This window comes from Nipponia nippon, unplaced genomic scaffold, assembly GCF_047370975.1.
Source record: "Nipponia nippon isolate SJK-2023a ecotype South Korea unplaced genomic scaffold, ASM4737097v1 scaffold_5, whole genome shotgun sequence".
NCBI classification, from domain to species: domain Eukaryota; kingdom Metazoa; phylum Chordata; class Aves; order Pelecaniformes; family Threskiornithidae; genus Nipponia; species Nipponia nippon.
Window position 1 is genome coordinate 79,218,973 of NW_028262369.1, and position 19,659 is coordinate 79,238,631.

A 19,659-nucleotide genomic window follows, 5' to 3' on the forward strand; every position below is an offset into this window, starting at 1 on the left:
GCTGGGATATGAGCTTAAACCATTTCCATATTTTGGCAAGAAGGTCTCATATGGTCCAACATACCTGCTTGGTAGCTTTAGTGGTTTTAATAGTGATTGAAACAATACGATAACTCTCATAGCAAACTGGCAATAGGCAAGGTTTGTGCTTTGAATGTTACTTAATTATTAATTAAAGGTAGCTTGAAACTGAGGGTATAATTGGTGAATGGTAGTACCCATCCTTGGCCACTGTATGTATCAACTTGCTGCCTGGGTGGGAGTTTGAAGCAGGATTCTGCTTGGGCGACTCAGTGAGTTTGTCATTGTTCTGCCCTTTTGGTTATTTCGTTCAGAGATGCTATATATAGGTCGTGCATTCAGAACTACACCAGATGCACAGAGCAGAAAAAAGTAATTGCTAAACACTTTTCTTTTACGAAACGCTTTTTGTTTCCCAGAGTGTTTGATGATATTCTGGGGGAGGGGAGATTGGTGGTATTTCACAAAGATTCTTGTGTAATTGGGCAGGTATTAATCCAAACTCAGTTTATTTTTGTGTTTCAAGATCACTGTCTTGCACTGTCTAAAATACTTAGGCTTCAGGCTTCAGCTTCGAGCTTACATAGTAGGAGATATTCAGAATGCTGTGATTAAGGTTCATTCCATACCTTTCACTAGAATTCATAAGTGATGGTCTCGCCTCTTTACAATGCATAGAAAAGTATAGAATAAACCAGAATATACTAGTTCTGTGATAGTTTAGACCATTTTTATGCTAGCTTTACAGGAATAAAAATAACCATCTGCATAGAATTAAAAATGTTAAATCACACTCTTATCTATAAAACTGAAGAACTTGAAGGGCATGCACTTATTATTGCATCTAAAACGTGCCTTTGTGTGTCAATGTTGAATTGGTTTAAATTTCCTCTCTTTTTTCTGGAGTTTTTCTGTAAATAGGATTTTTAACACGTATGTTAGGAAAGAGTTGGTTTTGATGTTAAGTCCTTGCGTTCGGATTTGAGAATATTTAATGGCGGCGGTAGAAATGCTCATGCTTTGCTGAAAATTAATAGCAGAAGTAGTCTTATGCAATTTATTTCACCATAGTACTTTGTGAAAGATAAAGAAATATTAGTCACGTGTCCAACTTTTACTTCAGTTACTTTTCTTCAAAGGCTTTTATCAGATATTTCTCATGTATATTCTTCTAACTGAAAACAGTTAATAGTTCAACATATCTCAGCCTGAAAATATTCTACAGGGTATGACAGATACACAAGACACATGCAAGGAATGTCAGCTAGTTTATATCTGAGTTGATGCACGGCTGATTTTAATTTTTGACCAGAATCTTTCTTTTGTGTCACTTTACTCTGTCTGAAATCACTTTTGTACGGAAATTGTTTTGCAGCTTGTGTGGAATGAGCTTGTGGTTTTGATGTTTTCCTAATAAGATGGTCTAGCATAGTAACTGTGAAAATTGACTTTACCTGATGCCTTTTATGGTCCTTTTGTCAAGATTAAAGAGATAAGAAAGGCAAATCCTCAGGCAACTAAATGTGGAGTTTTTTAGATTGCCTGTGAGAGATGAAGTGTATAAGTTTGATCCTCATGATGTAGTGTCTGTTCTGTGAGCAAATAAAAAACTCTCATCTACAGATGTTTGTTTGGACACTTTCCCCAAAAGCTGTTTTCATATATGAAAACTGAAAAAGTTTGAATGCATTTTGTAGCTTGGCAACCAGAAGATGTGCAGACACTGTCAAAGAAATGCTGATCCTACATTTCATTAACCTCTATGTCCTCTTTAACGTAGAGGACACAGTTATGCTGTGTAGTATCTTTTACAGAGATATCAGGGTGCCTCTTTTTACAATGTGGAAAGAAGAAATGGAAGATTCATCAGGACAGCTATGTTAGTAGGCAAAACAATAAAATCTGCCTTAGAATTACTGCTTTCCAGCAGTGGTAATTCCAACAAAGACATAAAAGTACTGTTGAGCAGCTTATACATGAATAGAAAGGAATAATCACTGGTTGACATGTTACTAGGATTTTTTTGTTTCATCTGCTTCCTTAAGTTTGGTCTAAATGTGGAACTTTTTGAAAGCCACATATAAGTGGTGTATACACTAATCCTATTACTCTTTAATAGGATTAATGAGTGTACCTCCTGTATAAAGCTTTGAAAATGTACCCTCTAGGTCCCAAGCTTCCCTTTTTTTGTGAATTGATTGTCAAGATAATCCACACATATGCAAGAACTTTCTAACATATGAATTATATATCTCTTCATGGGCCTGAATTTTGCTCTGACTTTATCGTTAGTAAGCATTGTTTTTATATCTAGGGGCATTCTAGCAAAACAGTGAAAGTGAGTAATATGTTATGCTGATGCTTTTAATGGTTATCAGTTCTGTTTAGACAAGACATCTTGGATGAAAGAATTAAAGTTATCTTAAAAAAAAAATAAATTCACTCATCTGTAATTTACAAAAAAATAGACAAATTAATGTATTATAAAGTTCAAAGTAAATAGGTATTAACTGAAATAGAAGTGCTAGTGCATTATTAAAGCTGCAAACAGCTTTCTTAGCTCATGATGTCCTGGCTGCTGTTTTTTCCTAAGCTGAGCAGATGCTGATCTGAAAGACAGACCTCATGTGTCTCAGTTTAAAGATCCAAAGTCATCTTGTAGGCAGGTACATTTTCAGAAATATCATTGGTGTTCCTATAGAACTAAAGTTTTACAAAGGCAGGTTTTTCTTTCTATTTGAACACAAAAATCTGCTAGAATTGCTTATGGACAAAACTCAAGAGTTATAAATTAAAAAGAAACAAGAGACTCCCTAATATTATCATATATTTTTCTTGCTGGTATGTATTGCATCATCTTCAGATGCAAGGTGCTTATGTTTCCATTCTGTGACTCAAAGCAGTTTTCAAGCTGGGATGTAGCTTAATTGATGAGTTTGAGTTGTTTTTTTTTAAATTTCTTTTTCCACAGAATGACTCTTGAGTCTTATCCACATCCCTATGCTGTGATCAGTGAAAAAAAAAAAAAAAAGGGAAGAAAATGAAGCTTTTAGCTGATATGCTGTCTAGTAAGAAATTATAACGGCAGTATTACATATAGTGAGACAAAAAGCATACTGCTTTTGTACTCAGGAGCACCTTTTTTTCTTTAATAGAAGAGATTCTGTTTTTGAATCTGATATCCTATCTATTGATCAGTCATTAAAATCTTAATTTGGCACAACTGAACCCCTTCTTAAATCTGTTTCATAAAAAAATTCCTGAAGAGAAGAGGAACTAAAGATGATTCAAGCCTCATCATGAGATAACTTTGGTTCATCCCTATTTCGAAAAAAACACTTGACTGATTTTTGTCATTGTAAAAGCAATTCGATGAGTAAAACTTCTTCTAAATACCTGTTGGAGAAAGAATCCTTAAATTCATTCTCATCCATTTATTATTATGCTGGAGGAAAGGATTTTGTTTCAAATATTTGTGTTGTACAATTTTTGTTTTTGTAAACGGACTTTTTTCCTACACAGCATTCAGTAAATTCAAATTCATCTGCAGGATTGTGTTAGAATTGTATTCAAGGTGGAAATGGAAATTTAGACTGCCTAAATATTGTTCTTCCCAAGATTTCCTTCAGGCTTTGCCACCCTTGGGTGCTAAAATCTAGCTTCTTTTATACGGCTTAAAGCTGGAGTTCCTGCAAAATTTTTTGATCAGGAGCACAATGCTGTAAGTTCTTCTTTGTGAAAACTCATCAGATTCCTTGGGCTCTGGGTATACAAATGTGTACAATGCTTAGTCCTGGCCCTTTGTTCAGACTAATGTTAGAAAGAGGGTTAGAAGCTGTATACCACAAAAGACTTTTCTTATGTTTTGTGTCTTCTAGATGTGACAAGTATATTTGTAGGCTTTAGCTTTCGATTTCTGAAACAAAAAACGGTGTAATCAATGCTCTTCAACAGAGTTACCCAGACTGAGAAGGCAGGAAACCAAATGTTACTGAAGATACGAGATGGAATTCAGGGTTGCTGTGTCTAAGTCCATAGTCTCTGGAATCTGTGCTTAAATATGATTAAGGGTTAGATTCCAAAACAATCTGTTCTATTTCTGGGTGACAAGTACAATGCTATGCTAGCCCTATCCTGCAGCACCCTGGGTCACTTGTCTGGGTACAAGTCAAAAATACTTCTTAGAGAAGTCTCTGATGAAGAAACTAGAGTTTTCAAGTGGAGATTTAAAGCCTGGAAGCTTACCAACTTTAGTCTTGTTAAGAAGAGTGGATTAATTAGATACAAGATTAGTTCCATTAAAATCAGTGACAAAACTCATTCTGCTCACTGTGATATTCAGCACAATATGGAAATGAAAGGTTAAAATTTGTTATTGGCTGCTAGTTTTTAAAGTACTTGGTGGAAAAAATGAGTTATGCTTCTATGACTACAAGTTCTAGGTTAAGATAATGATTATTCAGTAGCTGAAAATTTTTAGAATTTACTACTAATTGGGAAGTTAGATAATATCAAGGTGACTAAAGGTTAAGCAACAAGATTTGGAAAGATTTATGGACATATTAAAAAAAAAAAAAAGGTTTAGAACATCATGTTAAGGCAAATGGTGAGGATATGAGACTATCTGTGTGTATTAGTAGCAGAAAAAACACGGTGGTGAGAGAAACATCACTGGTATGTTGAATCCCTAGCATTAAAAATGTTCATACTTGTTTTGATGTTTATGAATGTTCAAACTGTTACCATGTGATCAGGGAAAGTGGCACTTTGCATGTACAGCGATGCCTCATAATATCATTGCTGCCCAAATTAAATGCATGTTGTAGGAACCCACTAACGCTTTCAGTGCAGAAGAACAACTGAGAGCCTGCTGAAGCAGAGTGTGTGTTTTCATATCTCTCTGATGACAAGCCCTCTGGGCTCAGATAAGAGGAGGTTGAGAGAATGGTCATTTGGTCCGTAATAATATCTGAGTAGCAATGTCCACATAGCTTTTAAATCAGCTATGGCGACTAACTTTGTGCTTTTTATAGATACCACAAAGATTCATTTCCCAGATTGCTTTTGAAGGAGGGGCAAATGTTCTTTTTGGTTGATAAATGGGATTAGTGTTCTTTGAGAGACAGCAGTATCAAGTAAAAATCTACATTTTTTTGCTGTGATAGTAATATAATTTCAAAATGTAACTTTCCTTTCTCTTGCTTCTTTCCCCCTGATATTCTATGATGACAATGTGCCAGATGTGTTATGCAGTCATCTTGCTCGCTTTGCCTCTGAAGAGGTCACATGTATATAGTATTATTTTACATAGGGGAGATTGTTTTTTTACTAGCATATTTTACTCTTCAAAGATTTAAATTCCTTTTGTGAAAAGGTTTTTTAATCCTGGAGGAAAAATAAATTGACAGAATTATAAAACATTTGCTACCTCTTTCTCAACCTCTTTTTGCTTCAGTATTTTAATCGTTCATCAAATGATTCTTCTCTGCAAAATTATGTCATTATAGAAGACAGGCCATCTACAAAGATACATTCCAGAGGTCTTACATTGGCTTAATGAAAATTCCAATAGTAGACATGGCTGTTAACTTTTTTTGTTTAATTTTGCAATCAATAATGCATTATTGATCTTTCCCTGAGCTTAACTCTTGATGCGTTAGCAAAAACTAAGATTACATCTCTAATGCACTTCTAACAGAAAAATGGCTTTCAGTCAACCTGAAATGTTTTTTATTCACTAATGTGGCAGTTATTGTTAACTGATTAAGTTCAAGAAAAGAATATATTTATTTTTGCATGTATTTTCCTGATGTTCTAGAACAGTCTTTTAGACAGAAAATTAGTATGACCTTATGAAAATAAAGCTAGGGAATCAAAAAACATTTTGCAAAATACTTTATTTCATATAGACGTATATTTTCAGAGAGAAGACAAGTACAAAACCCCACAACTACATATGGAAGTCAGTGGGAGTTCTGACCTACTTAGGTTTATGCAATTTAACCATTGTATTTCTGTGGCAAACTATGTAATGTAATTTATTTTTTGATTTGGGTTTGGTCTGCATATGAAATATTATTTGAGAGGATTTTCATTGTATATGTGAATCTAAACGAATCTTGTTTTATCAGTGCAGTGGATTAGTTTATGTCTCTTAGGACAGGATTTAAAGTAAGAGTCATTATCTTCTGTGAATGTCTTTTGTTAGTAACAAAACAGATAAAATAAGCACAACTAATACTCCTGGCTACAGAACTGCATTTCAATAAACTTGTAAAACAAAGACTAATTAGATGACATGGTCTGTAGGAATGAAACAGAAGCAGAAGTGTAAATGAAATACTGATAAAATTAGACAGATGATGCCATCCAGACCTCTTCCATTCATGGCACTTTTTCTCTACACAAACTTGCCAGAATTAAACACAAGTATTTTGTGACCTTGTAAAAGCCTCACATTTGTATTCTTTTTGTTCTAGCTCTTAGTAAATGCATTCAGTTTTCTGTTAACATAAGAGAAAAGAAGTGCAAAGAGGACAATAGAGGGATATGTTACTATTTTGCTGCTAATTAAAATAACTGGGTATTTTGTGTCAGTTGTGGGCTAACCCCAGTAGGCAGCTATTTATCCATTTCCAGGAAAGTCGGGTGTCATCGTGCATAACAGTTACTTGGGAAGACAAACGCCATAACTCTGAACGTCTTTCCTTCCTCCTTCTTTCCCCCAGTTTTATTGCTGAGCATGACATAATATGGTATGGGATATCCCTATGGTCAGTTGGGGGCAGCTGTCCTGGCTGTGTCCCCTACCAACTTCTTGTGCACCCCCAGCCTACTCGGTGGCAGGGCAGCATGAGAAACAGGGAAAGCGTTGATGCTGTGCAAGGCCTGTTCAGCAATAGCTCAAACATTGGTGTGTAATCAACACTGTTCTGGTTACAAGTTCAAAATGCGGCACTGTACAAACTGCTATGAAGCAAACTAGCTCTATCACAGCCAAAAACCTGTACAGTGTCTGAAAGGAAGGGACAAAGTGAACAGGCAAAGGATTAATGCAAGAAATAGAAAACAGGTGGCTGCAATAGCCTCACCAGAAGAGATCAAAAGTTCCTGTGTGAGCTACCAAGCAGTTGTGACTTACCTATAAATGCTTTGGCACAATAAAGCAAGTAATAGTCTGGCCACTAGCATGGTGTGTTTTGGCATACCTTCAGTGCTTATCACGGACAAACATGCAACCTTGACATTACTGAGGACTGGGCCTGTGTATGGTTCTCTTTCAGACATTCCTTCTGCAGTTCTCCTGTAGCACGTAACAGAACTGCACTCAGTGCTCCTTTTTGTATGTATGTGTGTCAGTGTCCTCTAAACTTGTATAAATAAAACAAGCAAATGCTGTTTCTTTCTATGAGATATGATGCTCGGGTAAAGTGAAATTTCACCTCTCTGCTTTGCAACATAGGTATCACCATTATTGTGAGCTGAACATCAGTGCAGTTTTTTCTTGTCTGCCTATCAAGCTGAAGAGCAATTTCATGTCAAGCCTGGGGTCCCCTCTACAGAGGGCTAAACCCAGCTCATACATACATAATTCACTGTAATTTTAGTATAGCTCCTCAGGTTGCCATCATGAAAACTGCATTGGGTTTATTCTTTAATACATTGATTACAATAGATTATTCAGTAGCAAAGAGAACCAGGCACAGCTGAGCAACTTTTGCCATGCTTATGGCATTGGGACTGCTGTTCATAACTTTACTTGAGAAGGTGAAACATGTTCTACTGATAATGCTGAACTTGATGATGCAGAAGGTGGGAGGGGAGAAAAGAAACAGGCATATCCCTCTGACAATTGATAAATTCTATGTAACCCTTCCAATTTATTTCCCTCTCTTTCAAAAGGCTATGTGAACACATTGTCAAAATTTTCCTTTTTTTCTTTAAATTAATGCAGATAGTTATTTTGTTGTATCTCCTGCCTTGAGGATTCTCACCTTTTTCTTTGCCAGGTTCCTCCAGTCATCATTCCCACAACTTGCTTTATGTAATCCTGCTCTATTCTCACCTCCAAGATCCCATTCAATTTGAGTTTGTACAGGGAATTTTGCTTTCAGTAATGCAAGCTAAGGTTGTTCCAGTGTGTTTCCTTCTTGCCACCCTCCCCCTCCAAAGTTTGTATGTTTTTGAAGTCAGCCTTCTTGGAAGTACATTAAACACCACAGGCAATCATAATTTTGTTTTAATGAAGTTATTTGTCAGTGAATTAAAATTCAGAAATGAAGTTTTCAGTTAATTAAATATGAAAAATTACCAAAAAAGTGCAACTGGCCCTGTTATTTTGATGTTAAGTTCCATTTACTTGACACTGCACTTTCAGCTTTCAGTATTATGTAGATTTTCTGCATTAATAATAAAATCTAAAAAACAAGAATAAATGAAAAGCATGTTCTGATCAGTTAACCATGGAAAGCTAAAATCCTGTAGTTTAGTACTTGTCTACAAACCAAAAGTCATTGACTAAATTTTCAGGTTATGGTCTCATAGTCTCAAGTAGCTGGAAATGAAATAATTGCTGCTGTAACTATTTAAATGCATTCCCTGTGATCTAATTGCTTTTGCTTTAAATGATTATGCCCATTCCTCATTTAGCATGCCCAGTGCATCCACTTAGACTTATATGATTCATTTTGTCCTCTCTTTAGAATAGATTAAAATGTTGTTGCACTCCAAAACAGGAAGTTAGGACTAAGAATGTGTTATTTATTTGAAACTCAAGTAAATGCTATTTAGGTTAATGCCCAGCTGGTTTGAAATAGGTCTCTGAAGGCACAGACTAGGACTGGTCTAGGCTACCAGTGCTGCCTCCTGCTGCCATTGAGCATTCCCTATATTTGTGCAAATATTCTGCACTTCAGGGTAGCAGTACATAGCAAACACAGAGCATGTGCACTGGCTTGTGTATTCCACCCTAGAATGTGCTTTTTTGCACACTGATATATATATATATACAGTTGCTTTGGTTTATTTTCTTCACAGAAAACGTATATACCATGACTGAAAGGATACAGAATAGTCCCTTTTAAGGTGAAGGGTGGGGGAAAGGAATAATGCTTAACGGCTGCTACTGGCTGGCGAAATATTGTACGTAAATTAATGCATTTTGACTTTTTGCATGGACAGATGGCAGGTTAAGGCAAACCTAAAGATATTTCCTCCCATGATGATTTTGTAAAACAGCATAGCAGATTGTCACTTTGTATGCTGTTTTAATGGGACAAATTTTTTGACTGCTGGGTTGTTGCATGGCGCGAAAAATACGTGAATTGTAGCTCAGTGCTGTATCCTGGTGAATCAATGTTTGCAAGTATTTGCAATCATACAGATAGGATTCCTGAGTGACTCTGCCTGTGAAGGATAGTCATTTCTGGCATCTTAATCTCCCTTCTCTTAGTGCAGATGGCTAAAAATAAAGGCCATGGTTGTATTTAATTTTGTGAAATCCAGCACGCAGCTTTTAACTTGGCTGAGCTCTGCAGCTCCATCCAGCCACTGCCTCCCCCCAGCTCCCAGGGATGACGCCTTTCCCCACTTGGTTCCATTTCAGTCCCTCTAATGGTGCCCTCCAGCTCTGCGTGGCTGAAGTGCCTTCTATTTTGTCCTTTGCCAGCCTCCTTTTGCCGATATATAAACAGGTTGCTATTTGCTCTAAGGAACAGCTTGATATGCACTTCTGCAGTGAGTCTGGGAAACATTACTGTCCAAAGACAGCAGCTGAGGTACTCTTTGAAACTGAGAAACCCTGACAACCCACCTTGACAGGATTGACTCAGCATATTAATTTGAAATGTCAGCCTCACTGCTGACCTCTATATTGTGTCAGCTTTTGGGTTTGGAATTTAGCCTTGGATTATACTTGTTTCTGAAGTTATATTTATAACCAAAGCAGGGCAATAAAGTTATTTTAAAAGAAAACTTATATCAAATTCCTGGGAAGGAATGGTTTATGTTACTAAGCACTCCCCAAGCCTCTGTTTTTTTATTATGAGTAAGAAAGCAATATAAACAGCAGCTGACTTGCTGATCTCTGTCTTCACTTAAAAGTCAGAGCTCAGGCATTCATTTAGAGGACTGAATACTTTTTTTTGCTAGGACCTGTACAGTTCTTCCGACATTCACAGTTAATATTGATACTCTGTAGGCCAGAAAATATTTCTAGAGAAAGAATGCATTAAGGGTGATTCTGCTTTGAATGGAGCTGGTGGAAGTTTAACTATTGCTCGTAAAAGGAGGAAGACTGGATGAAAAAAGATTTGTAATTCAAATGTGTTTAATGGTTGTGTATCTGTATGATACAGATTTACTCGCACTATTTTGAGTATATTCAAAAATGTCAGTCCCTCTTATTTTCTAGGGCATTGTTTTGTTTTCAGTCTCTCCATAATTAGTTTCTATTTATAGAGCAGATCAAGAGAAGTAGCTTGCAGATGTCAAAAAGATGCATGTTTTCTCACATATGAGTGTTTTCTTGCTTTAACTTTATGCAAATACTTCACTATTAATGCTTTTTAAAAGACCCCAGGAGGTATATAGACTTCATTTTTTTTTCCTGTATGATTAATACCAGCCATTTGCTTTTTGTTTTCATTTATAAGTGCTTCAAACTCTACCATAGAAAGGAGAAATGAGCTATATGTATTTAAATGTACACATAAAGATTAAAAGAAGTGCAATCCTCATTTTTTTTTTAGTCACCTACATCACTATAATGGATCTCTAACATGAAAGTTCTATTTTACAAAGTGCTATTACCAGCCCTTTTTTCCATTTTTCATCTTGGGAAAACATTTAATTTCCAACTTAAGTTCTCACTACATATTTTTAAATTCCCTTATATTATAAATGCTCCTTCTATGTCTCAAGTGGTTAGGTAATTTACTGCTTTTGACTCAATAAAATTCTTACAGGTAGTTATGCTACTGATATTTTGGTAAAGTAACTTGTGGGATTAAAAATAAAGAAGTGATGAGTAGAGTTACTATCACCCTAGCCACAAAGTTGTGTGTTTAAATGCATGTTCCTGTGAACTGTATTCTGTATGCTAGTATTCTTGTATATTCTAATTCTGCATAAATTCAGTATCAGTCAAAAGTCCTTTGTAGCTGCAAATAAAATGTAAGTATTTCCTTTTAATATGTTGCTAATAATGAAGTGGTAAATGCATAAACAAAGTATTTAAGGCACGTAGGTATTCTAGATACTGTGTTAGTATAGAAAAGACAGACACCATGAATACCGAGACACTTATTTAAAGCGTGAGCCCTTTTATAGAGCAACAGCAGCCCCCGCCTTTCTTGACCTTCAAATGATCTCACCACACTGCCTTAAAGATGAGATAATAATGGAACTATCCTTTGTTTATAGTATCTCATAGAACAAATGTTTTTAGCAGTGGCTTTTGTATTTGTGCTACACAAGATTTATCAAAAAAATTTCAGCCTTTATATTGTATCATCCATCTTGGATCGTAAAGGGGGGAGGGCTTTCTTAGGTTTTCTTTTCCTGTTAAACACTTACATTTAGTGTAAAGAGTCAAATCAAAATCTTTAATTGTTAACAGGCCAAAGAACTGTTAAAGAATAAAAAAAGTCAGTCAACACAGTTTAATAAAAAGCTATACTATCCAATGAAATCATATAATACTGTGCATTTATACTGTTGTATTAGCTATAAAAATCTAAACCAATTTATAATATCATACAGTTATGTAGGTACTTACCATTTTAAAGCAGCATCAAGTGGAATCAGTATAAAGTCCCCAAGGTGTAATCAATAATTGATTAAAATGATGACCCTTTATGGTATTATTTTGAAGTGCACAATCTGAAATTAGAGGAAATTTACTGACAGTTGTATATTTTGTTGAAAGAAGGATTGCTCAGACATATATTAACAAGAAAAACGTTGTCTGTTGCCTTCTACAGATTACAAGGAGAGTGATTTATTTTGAAAATGTCTTTCAGCTGGGTAACTAGGTAACTTACACTGTGCTAGATGAAAGAGTTTGGATTCCATTTTGTGAAGCAGGATTCCAGTGCAATGAGTGAAGGAAACAGATGGAGTAAGAGGAGGACAGATGGGTACCAAAAAATTACAGCCACCGTTTTCAGTACCTGTACATTAACTGCCATAAATCAATTTATTTCATTTACTGAAACAGGAAAATAATAGATTACAAAGCCAAAGCATTACTGGTCCCCAAACCACTCTATGTTGAAAGCATATATTTGTAGTGGTTAATAAGAGTTCTAGATGGGCTACACCTGAGAGTAAAATTTTCTGCAGGCAAGAACCTCACCCCCAGTCCAGTCATTTCCTTCTGTTAGGGAGATTTGAACATCTGTCTTATTCAGTGGGGGGAAGATTCGTTGGTTATTCTGCCATATTGGACAGCTGTAAAGCTTTCCTCGTAGACCACTGTTGAAGTGATGCACTGAGTGCTAGGGGGCTGCTCCGCCACGAAGGCTTCAAGCAGCCTAAGAAAGAGCTGAACCTGGAGAGCCCAAAGTAAAGGCTGAGAGTACAGCAGGCCACTTTCTCTCCTGCAGCAGCCTTGAATTGCAAGACAGGAATGGTGGATTAGAAAATGAAAACAAATTTACTATATATATACCAGCAGTCCTTATCTGCTGCACGGCACAGCTGCTCTGTCACATACTTGACCTTGACTTAATTTGATCATCCCTGTGGTTTAATAGGAATTTCAGCTGTGAGCCAAATAATTTCTTAACACCCCTCACCTCACCAGTAACTGCCAGCTTGTTGCTGATACTGCTGAATTTTTATATGAACACCTGTCCATTAGAAATTGGATGGTGCCCATCCAGACAATTTACATTTATTTCACAATGTCTTGCAATTAGTGGACTTTCAAAACTGTAGAATACAAATAGAAATCACCCTTGTATTCAAAGTATTTGAGAAATGAAGAAATATATGTCAGAATATGTAATTGCTCTCATTCTTGTTGAATTTATATCAGGAAGTTTTCTTGCATAGAGGTACTGCATGGATAGCCACTATAGTTTCGTGTAGCAAAGGCAAAAGTATGAAAAAGTCTGTAACTCAAATATCTTGGAGTTGGCTTTCTGTTAGATTTTATCCCAGTTCCTTTTAAATTTTCCTATGAATAGTTTGAATTAAAAATTCACTATTTTCTTAACATTTTCAAAATAATTTTCTAATTAAAAATATTCATTTTAGGGGTTACGCTCACTACTTTTGTAATAAAATGTAAATCAAATATGGTGTTTTGTCTTCATATGAAAAGAGATTGGTTAGACTTTATTGCTCAATCTATTAAATGCAATTTAGAGCTTAATGTGACAAAACCTGAATTTTTTAATTTTGTTATCTGATTGTAGGTTATCTTCCCTATATTATCTCATTCAAGGTGAGCATTGCAGTGCTGGCTATCGTGAGTGCTAGAGGCCGGGCTACAGTCTTCAGCCATAAACAAGTCCCTTTCAAAACTCATCATCTTCTCCTCCCACCTTTAAACAAATCTCTCTTGGATTGGGATGTAGCCTATGAATCAGGCAAATAGTTCAGAAGGGGTGTGGTGGAAGAAGGAAGGAAGATGGTTTGGTGTGGTTTGGTTTGGTTTCTTCCACTGAAGTGGAAGAGAAATCATTGTTTGGTTTCCTTCAATTAGAAAACATTAGCGATCCGATTCCAGTTTCGGAATGGCTCTATTTATGCAGATGCAAATATACTAGGGGTTTTTGTTGTTGGTTTTTTTTTTTTTGAGTTGCAGAAACATTAATACAATTGCTATTATCTTTTTTTCAATGGGACTTCTTACAAAATTCCATATCTCCATAGTCATTGAGCTTCTTCCCCTCCCCCACCAATCACTGCTTTTCCAGTCTGAGTTTGGAATAAAATAGATATGAAATAATGTTTCCTTTAAGCAGGTAGGAGATAAACTCTACAGCTTTCTTAAACGACCTATCTGAAAAAGACAGTTTAAAGTCTTAACCAGGGTCAAAACAGTGAGGAACTCTGTCTGATTTTTGTAGTTTAGAGATGGAAAGGAATTTTAACATTTTGAAAGCATAGAATTGATTTGGAAATTAAACTCAGACTGGAATTCACTATTTACCACTACAAATCTTTTGCAAACAAACAAGCTTGCAACTCACAAAGTAGGCACTCTTAAATCCTTACTGAAAGTAATGGCCACTAATGAGTCTGGCCTAATGATAACCCTTCAGCCCACTGAAACCTGGCAGCGTGTAGTGTCAGGAACATCTTGATACTAGTGCAGAAGAGCAGTATAATTATTTTGATCTATATAAGTTATACTCGAAGAGAAGATGGTCCAGGGAAAAGGAAAAGGCCATGCTGCTGTCAATACTTATCAGCAGTAAGTCTAAGCAATGCGCAACATCATTTATATATTTGATTTGTATTCAGCCCAGACTGAGAGTGCCCTTTCTCAAACTGCTTGATCACTTTTAATTCCCTAGAGGAATGCTTTTAGGAAAGAGAGCAATCTTATACAAGGCTCTTGCTGATCACTAAATTTGGGGCTTCTTGCCCTGATGTGGAGAGAGAAAGAACGTGTATACACTGCAGAGAAGAGGGCTCTTTGTTAAAAATCTCCTTGCGGTCCTCAGCTATTATGTGCTGAAGACTGTTACCCAAATGGTAAGGTTGCAGCAAAGAGGAAATCTCTCCAAAGTGGTTGAAACTCAAGCGCTTGGTCTTGTTTCTACCCACTACAAAAGACGGTATGCTAGTTTAAATGCTTCCTTGAGCTATCATCCCTGTGGTTTTGGTTCCACTGTTCTGCTTGGAGAGAGAGTCCATACATATTAGCTTGTTAAGGTAATATAAGATGACTGTGAAATAGCTGTGGGGCATGCATGTCAAAAGAAAGGTCACAGTCTTCTGTACAAGTACAAATGGGAATAAATGCCCAGTATATTCGCTGCTTTTGGAGCATCTGTCAAGAGCTGAGTATTCAGCAAGATTCCTGTATAGGAAATTACTCTTATCAAGGAATTGTTTCTTTTTGTATTTCTGTCAGTCAAGCAATCATTTGCAAATGAGTTGAGCTTCATCTAAGCTGCAAGTTGAAACAGGTGTATTCTGTTCTCTGTGTATATGAGATATGTATGAATTAGTCTAATGGATTAGTTCAGTGGCTAAGATCAATGAAACAGTAGATTCCATTCTGTATATGAAATTAGAATCTGAAGTTTAAGCTGTAGGTATCTTTATTTCAGATAATGAAAATCCTTTCAAAGGCATTACTTAAGTCTGGTTCAACTTCAACAATATAAATTGCTACAAATGAGAGAGTGGATTATGAAGACAATAGTATAACCTGTATAATTGGTAAAAGAATATGCCAGAAAGAATTTGGGGAGCCTGGGAGTTCAGAACCCCCACCTCAACTTTGTGTGCCTCAGTTCAGGTGTGACTGGCCACAGGGAGAGCCCTGTGTGTGTTTCAGCCATCCTCCCCACAGAACCATGCTAGCCAGCAGTCAGAAAGCCCTACAACTCTTACTGGTAGAAAGTAATTACAGAATACTAGGTGTTGTAGTACAAAAAAAAAGCGTTCTTATTCTTCTTTCCACCACAGATAAATTGAATGGTCTGTAAATAACACTTTCTTTTCACCTCGTGTGTCCTTGCACAAAAACGCTGCTACTGGATTGTTCTGAATATGTCTTTGCTTAATTTCAAAGCTTGAATTAGTGATTAGTAAGAACCTTGGGCTCTGCTTTGCTGTTTCACTGTTTAGTAGATTAAAAAAGAAACTTAAAGCTCAGTGTAAGTGGTGGTTGTTAACACTATTTCTGCTTGTATCTTTGGGGATTCTCACCTACTATTCGTAGCTACTTATTCCAAAATCTTTATAAAAATAAAAAGGCCCTGAGCAAGCACTTTTTCTCCTGACACTGATTGTTCTTATTGAAGCTGCAAACTCTTCTTTGTGAGGGGGAGGAAGGAAGCAGGTTTTAAAATTTTCAAGCCATGACTAAAGCTAGTTTAGATCAGTTGGCATGGCTTGAGCGAATGTAGGGACAAGCTGAGGGGAGGTGGTTAGGACCATACAGTGAAAAATAAACATAGACAAACAGTAAAAATATAGCAAGGAGTACGATGAAGAAAAGAGCAAATGAAGGTATGAAGGAACTTAAAGATTGGAGAGATAACAGTGATTATAAGAAATAAAACTTGAAATAGGATAGCAAAAAACCAGAGGAGCACATAGCAAGAAAACAGAGAAAGTGCAAGTGTAAAAGGGCTGGGACTAAAAGAGAAAGGTTTTCTGAAGATAACACCTATCTGTCAATCCATCTGACTTATTTTGTTCTAGACTCTGATTCCATGATCCCTCACACCTCATATATCCTGTTGACCTGCAGGCTCCTTTCCCAAGCAAACCAGCTAGATGCCTTCAGGAGAAATTGTGGTAAAATCAATAAAATTGTATGTTTTAAATTGCCATATGAGAAGCAGAGGATTTTGGTCCATATATCCATGCAGCAAGAACATGGCAAATCTATTCCTGCTAGGTCTGAGCACTGCGGGTGTGAGCTGCTGCTCACTAACTGCCCTAGGAATTGATGCTGCTTTCTTCCATAGCCTCCCAAAACAGTATATATGTGGCTTTAGTTCTTCTAGCAGTGAGTTTATGTTGCTGCATGTGTAACAAATTACGTATAGATGTCTGTAAAACGTTTAGACATGAAACAAATCTCATCTTCCATAAAGAAAATGGATGCTTTCAGTATACTAGAAGGTCCTTATTTGCCCTTATTAATTTAACTTTTCTTTCCACACTGGTAAATAAGCCTTGTTTTTTTATTATTATTATTACTCACTAAATAGTCATATGAAAAATTGCTGTGATTAATCAGGAAACTTTCAGTAAAGCATGCAATGTCAAGCTTTTTGGGGGAAGCGGGGAAAGTGGGGGCAGCATCCAAAAAGATGTCTAGATCATTGAAGAAGAAATAGGATGGGGAGTCTGGAGACATTTTTTAGAATATTTAGCTCTAACAGTTGAGTATTAATAATTTTGAGTGATAGAAATAGGACTCAAAGCACCTTGTTATCTGTATATGGTTAGTATAGGACCACCTGTGAATGAGATAATTTTAAAAATATCCAGTTCTGAATTTCTGATAATACTTTCTTCTGACTCTTGACAACTATTTTAGCAGTATAATAGATTATGTTGTTTTTCCTTGTATGCTTTTAAAATTTGTACATATAAAACTTCCTCAGACAGGTAAAAATACAAAATACTGGGTACATGCATGAATAAGAAGGTGCTAAGCAGACAAGCTTGTGTAAGGAACCTGATTCTGTGATAGTGAATGTTCTGCAGAATGACTATCATGATATATCCTCCTACTTAGCAATAGGAGAGGGATGTGTAACTAAATAACTCATTAGAACGATAAAGATCATGTTTAAGGAGCATTCATTTTCCTCAGCCCTCTTTTTTTCCCCCAGACGTCCAGCTCACTAAAGAATTTAGCACTGCAGAGGATGGCGTCTGGTGTATGGCTTGTTTCATGACAGCTGTCTTTCACAGGCATTTGTGTTACCTTATTCCCTCGACTCCATCCAAAAGAAGAGGCATATGATCATATATCATTGTATGGCCTTGCATGGGAAAACAGTCATTCCAGCGCTTGACTTTTGCCAAGCATTTAATCAAGCCAGAGTAGTTCAGTAAGCTTCACTACTGAGGTTTTTAAGCAAACAGAAAACACTTATGACCACTACCATAGTTGCTGTACTTTAAGCTAAAGACTGATGGACTGTTGATGAAGAACTAGAAACCACTGGCTATGCTCAAAACTTCCATTTTTCAGAATGAAATGTTTTGTCCTTCTTATTTTCTATAGCTGTTTCTGTAAACCTAGAACTGAATCTCAAGTGTTGGTTTGTTCTGATGGTATTTCCATTTGGAAATGTCAGATATTTCAGGAGAAATTTTATTCCTAGAAGATCTTGAATTGCAGCCCTATTATGCAAATTTTATCTTTGCAAAGCTGAATGGAATTTACCCAGTTCTAAACGTTAAAACTTTTGTGAAGTGCCTCTATTAAAACATGGCCTCAGAGTTAGGAAAAAAAAAATACCTGAAGCTAATCTAAACTAATCTAATGAAGAGTATTGTGTGTGTCTGTCTGTATATGACAATGTAACAATGATAAATTCAACTATAAATATCCATTTATTTTGTAATGACTGCTATATATTGTAAGTAGGGCATCTGTATGCTGCCTGAGATTAAGTGTTTGCTTCTTCAGTTAGTAGCAGCATCAGACTTTTGACCTCTTTATTAAATAGCTGTTCATTGCAAAGTGCATGCCACCCTTACTAAACTGAAGCTCTACTGTGTTTAGGTTAAATAATGACCAAGGTCCAGTCCTGTAGCCCACAATTATTTGAGTTATTTTTTCTTATTGCTGAAGCCAGCAGAACTTCTCATCACAGGCCAGGGGCTCAGAACTGGCTCCTTGTGCTTGTTGAGCACCGTAATTCCATACCAGCTTGACTTCTAATTATGTTCCCTGATATCTTGCTAAGTTTTTATCTGCATTATACTGCAGTGACAAAGGACGAGTATATTTTAAACAGAGGCTTATCGTAGTATTTTATGGTCTCATTAAAACTTTTGGCCAGTCTAGTGTACAGTTTCATCTTTTTAAAATGCATTTCCATTTTCTCTATATTGCCTACACATAGTGAATTTAGAGGAGACTTTGCTTCATAAAGCGTCTGCTTTGGTTACAGTCATTTTACACTTATTTCATCATTATTGCATGAGATTTGTATTGAGTGTATAATTTAGCTTGCTGCTTGCTCTGTGTTCAACCAAAACATGAATTCTCTGCCATAGCACTTTCATTAAAAGAAAAAAAGAAAGCACTTAAACATAAGAAGAAAGACAGGTAAAAATAACTCCTTGTCCTTTAGGAAAATGCATTTTATTCTTTGTCTCAGCTGAAACAGTTCCCATTACAAATATTCTCGAGTTGTCTATTTTCCAGCTAGTTCGTATTCTCTCATACATCCAATCTAAAACATCATTTTGCTGCTTTGTGAGATTGAATCAAAGACTTTCAAAATTCAAAATCATTTAGAGTAGTAAACAACACTCATCCTCCTATCAAGTACTAAGTAATAAACCATTACTGTTTCACAGTGCTGGAAATAAAAATAAGCTCTGCTATGTGTTACAAAAAAGAAAGTTCTTAAGTCTTCATTTTAAAACATTTAGAAAGGTAATTAAAAACAGTTTGAGGAGTTTTTGAAGAGTTAGGATTTGCTGCCTATCTTTATACATCTCAAATGTATGAAAAGAAATCACTGTTGATGCTTCCGCAGTACCAGAAATGAAATTCAGAAGTTGTTTACACAACTAATAGTTCATTCATTTCATATTAAAGGTGGAAATGCAGTATTTTTATCTGTAATTAAATGAAAAGGTTTGCTAACTTCAAAGCATTGCTACAGTGATTTATCCCATATGAATGGGAATTTATACGTACAGTACAATACATGTATCCATTATCCTCATACAAGCCTTGTGCTCATTTTA

General features: G+C 36.1%; 1 protein-coding gene across 2 annotated transcripts in view; it reads right to left on the reverse strand.

The window, feature by feature from the left end:
* B3GALT1 (beta-1,3-galactosyltransferase 1) overlaps positions 1-19,659 on the reverse strand; it is a 217,360-nt gene that overhangs the window by 49,463 nt on the left and 148,238 nt on the right. The window contains exon 3 of one of the 2 annotated variants that reach the window (XM_087734170.1): positions 11,798-11,901. The exons of the other annotated variant lie outside the window; for it this stretch is intronic. The gene's annotated coding sequence lies outside the window, so the exon portion shown is untranslated. The remainder of the gene's footprint in view (positions 1-11,797; positions 11,902-19,659) is intronic. 2 annotated transcript variants of the gene reach the window in all.